Source organism: Siphateles boraxobius, unplaced genomic scaffold (assembly GCF_051911475.1).
Source record: "Siphateles boraxobius isolate OS27281-9 unplaced genomic scaffold, OSU_SipBor_1 171, whole genome shotgun sequence".
NCBI classification, from domain to species: Eukaryota; Metazoa; Chordata; class Actinopteri; order Cypriniformes; family Leuciscidae; genus Siphateles; species Siphateles boraxobius.
Genome location: NW_027508779.1, coordinates 231353 through 242500, shown reverse-complemented (window position 1 = coordinate 242500; position 11148 = coordinate 231353). Strand labels below are relative to the sequence as shown.

The 11148-nt window shown below is 37.4% G+C and overlaps 1 protein-coding gene across 1 annotated transcript in view; it reads right to left on the bottom strand.

The window, feature by feature from the left end:
• The window catches only part of pard3aa (par-3 family cell polarity regulator alpha, a), a 466122-nt gene that overhangs the window by 238887 nt on the left and 216087 nt on the right, over window positions 1-11148 (bottom strand). The gene's annotated exons all lie outside the window — the stretch shown is intronic.

The following is an 11148-nucleotide window of genomic DNA, read 5'->3' as shown; positions in this document are numbered from 1 at the left end:
CGTAGGTACTACATTTGGTTTGAAACTTACTTTATGACTGTTAAAAAAGTATGATCTGTATGGAATGAGTGTGTGTAGTGTATGAACGAAATTCAGACGTACTACAGTCCGCCATTTTGTCATTGTTATTTGACCTATGATATCAGTTATGTTGTTTCTCACCATACTGTACAAAAAACCTCTCCCGTGGCCTCATGGGAGAGTAAAGTGTCCATCGGATGCACGATTTAAAATCTCACCGGAATAAGTAGGTCATCCGGGGACTTTTTACCTAATGTTTATTTAAAAAATGTGAATTAGGACAAGCTACTGAGCTTGCATATTTTTTGCATACTATATCGCATTGAAGTAGGCATATCCCAACCTAGCGACAACTTAACCAATGGCAAGAGTTTAGGGCGGGGCTATGGGTCTGTTTCGACCAATGACAGATGGGGAAAGTGTTTACGATTGAAGAATACCTACTATTTTTGCAGTTCTATTTGGCGAACGTAAGTGTTGTAGAAATTACACACTATTTACACTATATATAATCAAAGCTGATACATGAATAACATGCTATTAAAGATCAACACAATGAATATAATATGAACACAAAAAACAAACACATTATAGCTTTCCAGTTGAATCACAGAGTGCTGAACTGAGAGGTGAGGAGATTAACACAGCAGGATCACATGACTCATTAAACAAGATGTTTACAGTGGTTTCTATGGGGAATTGTCTTGGCACCCATTAAGTGGACGATCTCCTGTTGTTCACAGGAAAATCAAATTACAGTGTAGATTCAAACCCATGATATAAATACACTTCCATATCAGTGAAAATTTCAGATTTACATTGTTAGAAAATCCTAAGAAAACCAGCTTTATGCAGCAAATAGTGTGCGTATAGTGTGCATTTGGACACTACAACCGTTTCTGACTGGTCTATGAACAACTGGACCTAGTTTAAACCTAGTAGATCATCTTGGTCACAGCTAATACACACTTTGGATCCGCTACCGTGTTCCAAAACCAGAACTTTCCATCAGGGAAGTCATTAAAAGATTGATACATTGGGGAAAAATCCACTCTCGGTAGCACTTGTATACATTAAAAGCAAAAGTAATGTGTTTAAAGAAAGGTTCAGCACACACACACACACACACACACACACACACACACACACCGTTGAAGAATGCCAGGTGCTTGGCTTTAGTCCAGCTGCCGAGAGCAAAGAAGCTGGAGATGAGTTATAGAGATTCAGCCAAGCATTCAGGTGAGGCCCCTATCTCTCCTTCCTTTCATAATACACCTCACACACACACACACACACACACACCATCATCCCGTGCCCGAGCAGTTGCTATGGCAACCCAGGTGGCTCTCAGCAGACAATAGCAGCTCTCAGGTTAAGAACCAAGAACCAACAACCAGGTGAAGGTGCCAGGAAGAACACATGCAGCGCTAACACGGTTTTCACGCGTGTGATTTTCAGCCACTCATTTAGTTCCCATCACGCACAAGTACGCAGAGAGGACACCAGTCTTTCAGACTGACACAATGAAGTGCCTCTCACTGGCTCACTCTAGCACTGATATGCATTATGGATAGAAACAGTGCAGTTTTTGAATGAAGAAGCATCTTTGCGAGTTGTAGGCCATTTCTCGACATTGTTTTTGTCGGTTACTCCATGGCAACCGAGAAACATTTTAAGCACTCGTGAGTTTCCAGAGCTGTCAGTAAAGACTAGGGCTGGGAATCAAAATTGATTTCAATTCTGGAATTGGATACTTAAGACCAGGAATGGGATAGTTATCAAATTCAAAATTAGATTCCTCTTATTGATTCCTTTGTGTGCATTTTAATGTGATTTTAAACCATTCAAGTACAAGAAGACTCACACGCTGTTCCTGTGCTGCACAGAAAGCCGTGAGCGATTCTAAACTGAGTTCTGCGTCCTTTTGCACTTGAACGTACAAATACACACAAAAATATGTCAAAATATCCTCATAAACTCGGTTGGTTATGAACAGTTGAAAAATAAAGTGCATGTGTATCAGTATATTGGATCAGTACAGCTCTTAAAGTGACAGTAGCATAATATTCCTACTGCAGTCTCTATAAAAAGACTAATCAAACAACAAAAGACAAAGATAAATTTCACTTGTTCTTGACTGAATAACTTTTTATTCAAAACTATATTTGTAATATATATTTTATTTATAAACTGTAGAGTTGTTTTGCATTTGATTACAGTTTCTGTACCTGAATACCTAAACATATTAAAGTTAGACCGGATAAAGCCACCCGGAAATGGGAAACGGGAGAGAGAGACCGGACTGAGAACTCGTGCATGTTCATTCTGCTGGGAAGAGTTTATGGAAGCGCACTTTGTTTGTTTATATTTCTTTGAGTGAATAAAAGCACTTGTCTCAGTCTGTCTTCTTCCTTCTATATATTGAACCTTATCGCACATAACTTTGTTCAGTTGTATTCATTTGTGCGATTGCTTTTAATTACTGAGTGTTTACTTATCTTTAATAATGCTTGAAATATAAATTAGTTAGGCTAGTTTGTTTTTGCTACGGTACTTTTAAACCATATGCAAAAGCTCCTTGTGTAAGTATTCTTTATCCAGTTGATTTTTGTTCATGGTATGCAATGAAATGTTAGATGCAATACAACTTAGCATAAATCTGAATGATTTCTCTCTTTTTTTACCTAATTGGAATCGAAATTATGAATCGACAAGAATCGGAATCGATAAGCAGAAACGGAATTGGAATATTTAAAATTTAAACAATTAAATCCCTAAATGTAAAGGAACAATTACTCCCTTACTTTGATGGGCGAGTTATTTAGATGATCATATATTTATAGAGGTCAGAGATTTTGGTACCATTCTCTCTATAATAATCCTTGGCAAAATGACAACTCTATGATACTCTAAGAATTTGTGCTGATAAATCAAAAGGAATTGAGAAAGTTCCAAGATTATATTAATAAGTCAATCAACCAAAACTTGCCGTCAAAAAGCAAGAGTGTAAGTGTAATACAGTTTGGAATGAATAACAAAACAAAACAAAACAAGTGAACAGACAAACAAATAAATGTGAGAAAGAACGAACAAAAGACTAACCAACAAAGTAATAAAGAACAAACAAAAGACAAGTAAAGGAAAAAAATCCTAAATGAATGAATGAATGAACAAATGAACCTGTGTGTGAAAAGTAAAAGCACACCTTTCCTCAACAGTTTGCATGAATGTGTGGGGCAACTTAACTATTATAATTACCTATGGTGAAATATTGCAGGCAAAAAAAAAAATACTAGTCATTTCTGTTGGTGAATCTGCGTGACCAACTTAAACCAGTTGTGAAATATGCATGCGCAAAATTACCAAATGGTGCATATTCTTATTCAAATGTCTATTACGAGCGTGTTTGTTAGTGCATTAGCAGGCAGCACTGAATATAGCGGGTATAATCCTCCTGGAGTGACTTAAGATCTTGAGTAAAAGCTAAGCTCCTTTAAACAGTAAAGCACACCACCTTTGAGATCTCAGCTTCAACATGCAGTCATTCTGAAAGAAGTGGCTTTAAGCCAGCGCTACAGGTTAACAGTCTCTGACCTCAAAGTTTTATAACATGCAACAGTTTGCTTGAAGGTCTGAAATTGTGTTACAAACCGCTGGTTCATTGTCAAAAGCATTCACAACACTGTACATTTCTTTCAGACGATGGCACGTTATAAGAAGAGCATGCAGCTCGACCTGGCCCATTGTGCTCGCTACTAATTAATTCATTTATAAGCAAGACTGGATGGTGTGCATTCATTACATGCTTTTGTTTCCAGAGTGAGCTTGAATTATACTGTCAGTGCACAGACAATGAAGAGAAAAGCGCATGAGAGATAACACAGCGTCTGAACACGGTACAAACACGGAGAGAGAGAGAGAGAGAGAGAGAGAGAGAGAGAGAAGAGCAGACATCTGTCGTTCACTCTCACTCCATTGGGACTGATGAGAGAGAGAAAGAAAGAAAGAAAGAAAGAAAGAAAGAAAGAAAGAAAGAAAGAAAGAAAGAAAGAAAGAAAGAAAGAAAGAAAGAAAGAAAAAGAAAGAAAAATGGACATAGAAACAAAGGAAAAACTAACTAAAAATTTTGAATAAACGGATGAAAGTGTGAAACAAAGAATAAACAAAAGATCTATTAAAGGGGTGGTAAAATGGCATTTTCACAAGATGTAAAATACATCTCTGATGTCCCCAGAGTGTGTGTGTGCGTGAAGTTTTAGCACAAAATACCCCACAGATATTTTTATATAGCATGTTAAAGTTGTCTCTTTTTGAGGGTTAACAAAATGCACCGTTTGGTGCCTGGCCCTTTAAATGCAAATGAGCTGCTGCAGAGGGCGGGGTTTCTTTCAAGAGCTCGTGTGTGTTAGCCGCTGCGATTACCTCACGCAGACACACTAAAATGACAGAAGCTGTTCTGCCTTTAATGTTAAACAGAGTCAGACAAAGATGGAGAGACTCAAGAAGAAGTGAAACATGTAGAATGCAACAGGACGTCTCTGAATGGTTAGTTGATTAATTTATGTTGCTGATGTGGAGTTAACTATCTTCAATTAGCATATCCTGTCATGATAATCTATAAATCGCTCGTATAGGAACTGTTGTGAGATGCACATAGAGTGTCGTTTTATTGCATGTGAAAAGAAGGATGCTAAAGTTTGAGCTGACTCACAAATACACTCTCATACAACAACTTTTCCTCTTCTCAACATGGACTGCGTGTTCCGGGGGCGGGGCTTATGTACATTTTAGGGTTACTGATGTCACTAACCCCGGTAGGAATGTGGTGTAGTCCCTAACTGCCGTTGTTTGTAGACCTTTTCTTTAAAAGCAAATATCTCCCTTTGCTTTGATGTTTGATCCAGATGTTGTTTATGCTCAAACAGCAACATTACACACTAGCTAAAGTTAGAAAAGTGAAATCATACTTTACCACCCCTTTAAAATAAAAAATACTTTCAAAACAACTAACAGAAGTGTTATTGAATGAAAAACAAACAAACAAACAAACAAACCAAAACAAAAGTCTAAACACATTCAAAATAAACAACTAACGAAAAGGATGAACAAATTTAGATTAAGTGAAGACAACAAAAAAGAAACAAGGGAAGGAAGAACAAACAAAAACCTAACACAGTATGAAAATAAAAAATGTAAGTAAGAAAGAAAGAAAAAGAACACAAAACTAAAAACATATGAAGAAACGAATAAACAAGAAATATAGAACAAAAAAGATCTAATGAAAGAAATAAACACTTTAAAAAAAATAATGAATGAACAAACAAAACAAAACAAAAAAACAAAACAAGAAAGAAACACTTTCAAAAACAATGAACAGAAGAAAGAATAAAGTATTGAACGAACAAACAAACCAAAAACAGAACTCAACTATTCAAAATAAACAACAACTGAAGACAGCAAAAAACAAAAACAAATGAGAGGCGTTTTCTTGCGGGGTTTTTTCTTTACGTTTTGCGTTGCCCTAAGAGTCTTTGCGTTCGCTCGGAAAGAAATCAAAGTTTCTTGGGGGAACGAGATAATGCAAAAGCATTGACATGTGAAAAATGAAAAATCGTTAGCCTCATAGCATAATTGCCTAGCATAAAAACATTGAAATATGACTTAGGCAATTATGCTATGAGGCTAACGAAATTATATGTCAATGCTTTTAAAAACGTATACGTTTTTATTCCTTCCTTTAAAGGCTCCATTAAAAAAAAAACTAAAGAAAGAATTAACAACATTACAGAAGGAAGGAAGGAATTAATAAAACAAGGAAAAGAAAGAAATGAAAATATAAATATTGCTCTCTGGCTTCAAACTGCTGCAAAGGTTTGAAACAATTAGCAAGGCTGAAACTTTCTCGCCCAAACGGGGAAACGAAATAAAGGTCATTGGAAATGAATTTAAGAGGCTAAAAGAAATCAGTCAAGTATGTAATTGCAAAGAAGGCCTGTGCATGATAAGTAACATGAAATTTCTCACCACTGTTTCTTTGGCCCGCCACCTTCTGATAAAGCCCGCATATTAAACACTGACTAATGCACATTCAAGACTTTCAGGTACAATTAGACCCAAAGACAAGAGAAAGAGAGAGAAAAAGAGATTAGATGAGACTCTGAAAGCGAGGAGGGAAAGAACTGTCAGCACCTAAAGTCAAGGTGACACGAATGGTTGGAGAGGTGAAGCCAAACACCTCATTTACACATTTTTACAAGGAATCACATTCCCAATGAAGAAGGTCAAACGAAAAAACTGAAAAATGTTTGCAACACCACTTTGATTATACGTAATGAGCTGACAATACACCTACAGCAGACTTTATGTCTCATAATCAGCCTATTTTTGATCACTACCAGTGTTTTGTTGTACATATAAACACGTTCTGCTACGAGGAGAACAGCGAGTCCGAGACCTAACTGTGCTTGACTTCACCACATGCTCTCAGCAAGCTCTCATGTCCCAAACCGGCTCTAATCTGGCGTGTTTATCAGGCCCGTACAGCGCTAGAGCAGCGCACGCTCCATATGAACAGCTAGGCTAATTGCTGTCACAGCTGAGAGAAAAAAGTGCTAAGCAAAAACAGGTGGCAGCTCAAAACTGTTTTGTGAAACAAAAACGCTAGCAGAATGCTATTGTCTTCCGATGCACTTTGCAATATTAGGTTTAATTATGGTAGTGCTTGGCTTGGGGTTTAGCACCGCAAACTGCTATGTTGTAAATGCAACCCACAAAAGCGCTGGTGACGGGGGGGGGGGGGGGGGGGGGCAAACAGGGAAAGGGGAAACAACAAGGGAACATTTTCAAGGGAAGTAAAAGGGGTTTGAACAAGCAATTGAACTTTAAGCGTGCCAGTCTGGCTAATGGAGACGGTTGTGGTAATTTTCACAGTAGGGATGCCAGGGTTTGTGCTTAAAGAGAGAGTGGCTCTCAATGCTCGACTATCCTGAAAAACACACGGGCTCTGGGAGGAGAAGAGACGGGGATGAGCGGGTAATGGATGTCACAATTTCCGCTTTGGAGGTTTTTTGACCCGCGGTGTCAAAACCAGCGTTTATGAGGACACCTTCAGGACATATGAATCAGCTTTGATTTCTGATTGTAGTTTCAGACTTGCTTGAATTTCTGTTCATTTATTGTAGCGCTGTAACTCCATGCAGAACTTTAGTTTTACCTTCTTTCAACCTGTTGTTAGTTCCAACATAGGAGTCACACCACTTAATAATGATTTAATTTACAATAATTGTGTCTCATTTTCACCCAGAGATGCATGCTGATATATTATTACCATGTAAGTCTACATAACGGTGTGAGGAATCGAATGGTTTGCGTATGCAAGATTTCTTGCGTCTTACAAAAAGAAATAAGTTACCATACAGACCTTGTTGAGAACTTTCAAAGACTTTTCATTTTTCCTCAGTGAATAAGTGGTCAGTGATTTAAGGGTCTTACAGTACAGGCAGGAGTGAGAGAGAGAGCCAAGGTCCCAGTGAACGTGATAATTCAGGCGCTGTTAAAAAAGACTGCCAAGTCCCAAATACATCCTGATAGCGATCTTGGCTCCGTTCTCATGTTACCGTCACGGCATCTCAGATGAAACACCCATGCTAACGGCTGCCAGGACGGAGACTGGGACTTTTACACCGCGTAAGCAGGAGTTGTAGCGAGTTACCTCACTGTGACTAAGATGAGAACTAAGAAGAGGACGTTGACAGACAGATCATTATATCAGAAGCTCTTTTAGAGAAGAACACGCCGCCCAGGATAAAGAGACGAGGCCATCAGACTGTGACTTCCACTGACAGTTTGGTCTTCGTCTTATTAATTCTCTCTGAGGGTTTCGGAGGGGTGGAGACAGACGGGATGCGGTCAGGGATCTGACAGATGAAACAAACCGGCTGTAATTTGGGTCAAAACCACAGAGACACACCCATTGAATAAGAAAGGGGCCAATTATCTTAATCAACCTGTGCCCTCCTGCCCAAGCGCACTTCCTCGACTGCCCGTTGCTATGGAAACAGTCAGATGGGATGAAAACAAAACCGATCTGGACACACGCAGCGTAGAGCCTTTTGCCGGTAAAACTCACATTAGAGTGTCATTTCTGTTTCTGGAGCGGCTCGTCAGCAATCAGAGCTGAAAAACACTCGTCTGCAATCAACACACACACACACACCAGTCTTAAAATCACAGCAGACCTGCGCACAGCTGTGGATACAACATATCCTGCAAAAAATTTCATTTGAGGCCTTGTCCACATTAAGGCCACAGTTACACATAGCCGGGTATTTAGAGAAACTAATATTTCCCCCCCTCCGTTTTCACTAATAACATCGTGCACACAACATCGTTTTCAAAAAAGCTGTCATTTACATCAACCCGCATAAATATGCCGTCGAGCGCCATCATAACTATGCCAAACCGGGCGCTCACGTGACGTTAAGCATTTTCTGGCGGATAATGTGACGTTTGAGAACCTAAAACCCCGTTTCTCACAGTTGACACGGCAACACATAACCGGCGTTATCAGAAATCTCCATTTTGGCCGGAGTTTTTAGAAATAATCATTTTCTGTGATAAAAACGGGGTTTTCGTGTAAATGAGAGGCCAAACCGCAGGGGAATATCTGTGTCTTCCCTTCGTGTAAACAGGGAATAAGACGTTTTCGTTTGAAAGCGCATCTTTTTCTCTCCGGTTCGGCCTTCTGTCCACGCTGAGACTTTTCGTGTTGTAGTGCGGACTGTCAAAACGGAAGTATTTAAGACAATGACGTAAGTTTAGTCAAATGATGCATATTGAACCCATAGATATTACTCATGTTTATACGGGTATTGTGCCTGTTATGTGCTATTCACTTTCACACAGTTGCTAAATATGTTACTTTGCACACTCTTCATATCACAGTCCTGCAAAGATGGCAGAAAACTCACTCGCATTTGCTGTCCTGCGGCAAAACATGAACGCAGTCGCGTTTTAGACCGAACCGTGACAGTGAAACCTGGACACATAAGTGACTGGGGGATATTCCTAAATAAAATTATCCTGTCAAAAGAATTGAGTGATAACTTTATTATTTATTTTTCCGGCTGTATTATCTCAGTGAGCTTTTGTGAGGTTTTACACATGCGCAGTATAAGGTGAATTTAGCGTTTTCAGACGTTTTCCAAAAGTTTCTCATCCACACTGAAACGCCTGAAAACGCTAGTGTGGACGGAGAGCGTTTTTAAACGAAAACACCGTTTTCAAATGTATCCGGATTAATGTAGACGTACCCTAAATTAGTAAAACTTACAAGGAAACACTTCTGTACTGCTTAATGCATACTGTTCTATGCTGTGTACTGCATACTTCATTTAATAGTATGAAAATCCTCTAATTTTTTTCTCTTATCTGGTGAAAATTTTAAATGTAAAAAGTAAAATGTCTGTAAAAAGGCTTTATACATTCCATAGCATTTTATGAATAAAAATAATCAATTACATGTATGAATTCAGATTTGGTCGGTTTTCGCACATTTTGCGTTTTCAAATGTTAGAAAAAAATAGACTGAGGGAGTCCATTTACTCTCCATTCACTCTCCCTTCCAGAAAGAAAGAAAGAAACAACAGAAACTAACAAAGAACAAATAAAAGATCGAACAAAGCAAAAAATAACCCAACTTTTGAAACAAACGAAAAAATGCTAACAAAGGGTATACGTTTATGAACGATCAAACAAACAAAGAAAGAAGTGGATGTTTTTTACTATGTGATGAAAATGTTGTATATTTTAAATTTACAAAAAAGTAGATAGATGCATAAATTGTACATACATTTTATTCATAGCATTTTAAGTATAAAAACAATTAAAAGTATTGATTTAATAATAATAAAATTTGGTCTGTACTGGCTGTCCATAATTAATCATTTAAAAAATAAATCATACAATGAAAAATATTAAATTATAATAAATACATTACAAAGCAGTGCGTTTTAACCCTTCGGAGTCTTGGGCTATTTTGGCCGTTTTTGAGTACTTTTATTTTTTTAAAATTTTGCAACATAAAAAAATGTTTACCATACCAATGTTTGGTATAATTTTTTTCAGCACAACATCACCTATATGATCAGACAATTAGTTTTTCACTTTGATGTACTCTATCAACATACTGGACCCAAAATCACACGAAAAACACAAAATCCGAATAGAAAAATTATAGCTTTTCTACTACAAAAAACACAAACATGCTCAATGAAGCATTTTAAAAGGTTTAAAATGTAAACACAAGTTGTAAATGTCAACATATACAGGTACAATTCAGATATAATCAACCTATATACAAAAAAAATATGATTTACAAAAAAAAGCGTGTGTAGCCATAGGCTTTTTTTCTTTCTTTCTAGCTCAGCCACTTTTTAAAAAATGTTGTGCACACAATTATTCAGAGAGCTATATTTAAGGCCTTGCATTCCCAGAGTATGAGGGTTCGCAAATAGTGCAAATACAACATAAAAAATTTAAAATTGAGATAAAATTAAACTATATGCAGCAAAAAGCAGGTTTGGCAATAGGCGTTTTTTCTTTTCTTTTTTGCTTAGAAACTCTACAAAACACTTCATGTACAATTACACAGATATCTACATTACAGGGATTTCATTCCTTGAGTAAGAGGGGTTCCTCAATAGTGCAAATATACCATACAATAGGTAAAATGAACACAAAATCAAATTATACATACAACTATTTACAGCAAATATCAGGTGTTTTTTATTTTTATTTTTTATCTGTGCCTCTCCTCAAAACAGTTTAGCTAAATCTACTCCTAAACTACCTAAACTACTCCTAAACTACCTAAACTATCTACACTACTCCTAAACTACTCTCAAAATCTACTCAAACTCTTCCAAAAACTAGCAATAATCTCTCTCTATATATATAACGTATATATGTCTATCTTTATCAACTCCGTAAATCCTCTGCCTTTCAATTTTGCGTCTTAGCTCAGTTGGCTCCTCCTCCATTCCCTAAAATGTGCAGCCTGAATAGCAGAGTCAGCAGATTCACACATTTTTCTCCGTTTTGTTTTATGACAAAAACCGACGAAGTTAT